The following is a 3,600-nucleotide window of genomic DNA, read 5'->3' as shown; positions in this document are numbered from 1 at the left end:
TGCAGCCATGTCCCCTTTGCCTGCCTCTCCCCATCCTCCTGCCCGTATATCATCTCTGGTGGGATGAGTGGTGGTGTGATTCTCTTCTTGTCCTCAGAATGGCTCCTACCAGAACCCAGCCCACGAGGTTTCTGTACAAGAGGTGACCTCACCATCAACACTGCACATGTGTCACTTCTCTCTTGTTCTTCCCTGCCCCTCTTCTGAGTCGTCCTCTCTTCTGGGCCCCACATTCAACATCCCAGCCATGTCCCCTTTGCTGGCACCTCCTTCTCACCTATCCCCATGGAATTACACACACATGGTGGGACAGCTCACGTGGAGGGTGAAACTGGTCTCCTGGGGAAGGCAGGCTGGGGTGGTGAGGAGGTGCAGGAGTGCTCTGTGCAAGGGGGTGGCTGGAGTGCACAGGGCTTTGTGTTGGAGCAGGTGATGAGCCAGCTGAGACCTTGTAGTAAGGATAAGGGGACACACCAGTGTGGGTGACATTCTGGTAGTGTTTCAGCTCATTCAGGATCTGTTTTGCAAGATCCCACAGGAGACTTCCCCAGAGGGCAGAGGGGCCATGAGGCCTCTGTAAAGACAGACTAGGCAAAGGAAGAGAGGGCAGAGAGGCAGAAGAAGGGAGAGGAGATGTGTCCATTGGAATACAGGAGTTTCTCAGAACCAAGTTTCTCCATTCAGAGTGTTGGCAGGAAAGATCTCATGAAGAATAACATATACATCTATATAAACATGTAAACTCCCATAGAGTAATTTCTGTAGTGCATGCATATGGTGCTGCCAATAGAAAAAAAAAGAAAATATTCATTCGAATTGATAAAGAACATTTGAAGTTCTGAAAATGAAGACTTTTTTCAGTTCTTGCATAGAGCTATTTTTTGTATAGATTTCACCCAATGACGAAAATTTTACATTCAGGCCTTTATAGACACATATAGAGGCCACTGCTGCCTGAGATGCCCTGTGTAGCTGTGTTGCCATGTGGCGCTGGGAAATGTGACCCAGGAACTATGGGAGCCTTTTTGGAGCATTAGCTGGTTCCCAGGAGAAGCATCTCAAGACCTCTCAGTGGGACAACTTTTTTCTTTCCATTGACTAGAAAGAGAAGTCCAGACAGCTGGGTTAGCCAGAGTCATCTGCACTGAAGGGGTCTGGCATCAGGTGAGCTAATTCCCATCCCTGTTGTTGCCTCAAATGGAGTCGCACTTCATGACCATGCAGGGAACGAAAAGGGTTAGTGGCTAGATGTGTAGGGAGTCCTTTAAGGCATCACTGTAATACAGGTACGTGGAGACTGGTGCAATTTCGGCCATCAATAAATAGAGCGTTTTTCACTGAAGCTGATCAGGCTGCTTTCCTCTCTCAGTTGTGAGAGCTTGACACTGCATGGTGTGACTTGCTGTGTGCAAAGACTGAGGAGCGGCAAGGAAGATGCTGGCAGGGAATGTTTTGAGGGCAGTGGATTTGTGCGAGACAAAAACCTGTCATTTTTAATAGTGTAGGCCTTATTATAGAAGAAATCTTTAGAAAATGACAATAAAAAAGAAACAGGAAAGAAATTAACTAAATTTTCTAAAGCAAAAAAAAAAAATCGTTATACTTTTCAGCATTACAAGCTTCTTTGTGTTCTTATTTTTCTTATTATCATTGTGTTCTTATGTTCTTCTTTTTCTAATTATCTTTTTTGTTTGGTTCTTTTTTGATACACTGGCCTTTTGGGGAGATTCTTTTCTTTCTTTTTTGAAAGGGAAAGTGATTTTCAGAGCTGGGGTGGGATGCAGTCACAGGGTCATGGATGGCTGTTACCATTGCAGGTGCCCTGGTCCCCTTTGCCCAGCCTCCCTCTGCAGCTGCAAGGGGCTCCGGTCTCCCACAGGTCCCCTGTGAGAGCTGCCAGGCCCAGGCAGGTCTCTCAGAGACACCAGGGCCTCTCCAAGTGCCCCTGGGTGCTTGTGGTTGGACACCTGAGCTCTGCCTGGAAAGCTGAAGAACTGTTTTCAAAAACAGGAGCACACTTTCCTCAGCTCAAATGATTGGCTAATTTTAATGTCAATGTTTTCCTATGATGAAAGAGTGGAAATCTTCAGGAAGGGTATGAATCTGAGGAGAAGAAATATCATTCTGCCCTTGACCTTGTGTTTCCACTGCTCTGTCATGCTGTGGATATAATCTCAATAATCTCTCACATATTTCCACATGTCCTGATAAAATTTTTCATTTCTAAAGGCATCTTTGCATCAGATGATCTGGAAATATGCACTTTCCATAGTTTCCCAGTTTTCCTCATCCCCTTGCTCTTTATCATTCAGGTACCTCTCAACTCTCCAGTTGCTGCTCTGAGCTGCTGGGAGTCTGAAGCTTGCCTCGTCTTTCAGCAGTCTCGTTGTTGTCTCTTTAGCCACCTCCTTTGTTGTGTTTCTTGTCTATCCTTTCCTATCTATCTGTGGAAAGCATTTCAAGGCAGGTTATGCCTTGTGGGCAGTGGACCTCGCTGGAGGTAGCTTGGACTTGACATACAGCTGACGAGTGTTCTTTTTGTATCTTTTATTAAACTGTTCCAAATTTTAGTTTTGTTTGTTTGCTATTAAGAAAAAAACCTTCTGTGCCTGCTTGCAGCTAGTTCTTGAAGGAAAGCAGGAGGGAACTGGTGCACATGAGCTGTAACATTCAGCTACAGCCTTGAGAGGAAAAAGGTTGGATTTTCACAAGAGTGATGTGAAGTCCCCAGTGGCTGATGAGGGAAATGGCAGGGCTGGGGAGCTGGGCAGGAAGGTTCTCCATCCATGTCTCCTATCAAAAATACTGCTTTGCCTACATGCCTGACTTCATTAGGAGACACTGTGGGTCAGTATGAATTGGAGAATGTGGGTATGACTTATTCTGAAAAGTGAAGACTCAAGAAAGCTTAAGAAGCAGACGTCTTTCTTTTCAGGTGCTCATTGAAATCTGCCTAATTTCAATACACTTCTGCAAACTTTCCAATTAGCGAAACAAGAATTGAAGAGCTGAAGAAAATTATGGCAAGAGGCATGACTCCTTAGGGGTTTTTTTGCATTTTAATGACCCGTCGGCTGTATTTGGTGCTGAGCCCATGAACCTCAGATTCTGAGAAGAGGCTGAAGAAACCTCTCAAGAAGCAAATCCCAAGTTTCTTGGAAAGATAATGAGTCCCACTGAGGGCCATTACCAACAAAGGCTCCCCAGGGGCTGATTAGAGATGAAAGTTGGAGGCCCTGATTGCAGGTAGGCAAAGGCAATGTGAGGGTGGCTGTGATGCCAAGTCAACCTTGACGTGTGTTATCAAGCAGAGCGACCAGGCACTGACAGCCATCCCCTGGGTAGGGTGATGCTTTCCATCCTGCATTGCTCAGGGCTCTTCCTGGGGACAGTGTGTGCGTGGGGGTGCAGAATGTCAAGTGCAGGACCATGATAGGGCACCTCCTGGGCTCCCAAGGGACAAGGAGGCAGCAAGGCCACAGTGCTTTAAGGAAACAGTGTCTTCTCGGGGACCTCAGTTGCAGAAACACCAGCCATAGCCAAGAGGACAAAGACCTAGCTGATTGGGAGCTTTCAGCCTTGGCAGTGCCCTCGGCCATC

This window comes from Apteryx mantelli, chromosome 11, assembly GCF_036417845.1.
Source record: "Apteryx mantelli isolate bAptMan1 chromosome 11, bAptMan1.hap1, whole genome shotgun sequence".
Taxonomy (NCBI): Eukaryota; Metazoa; Chordata; class Aves; order Apterygiformes; family Apterygidae; genus Apteryx; species Apteryx mantelli.
Note: the sequence above shows the minus strand (reverse complement) of the source record.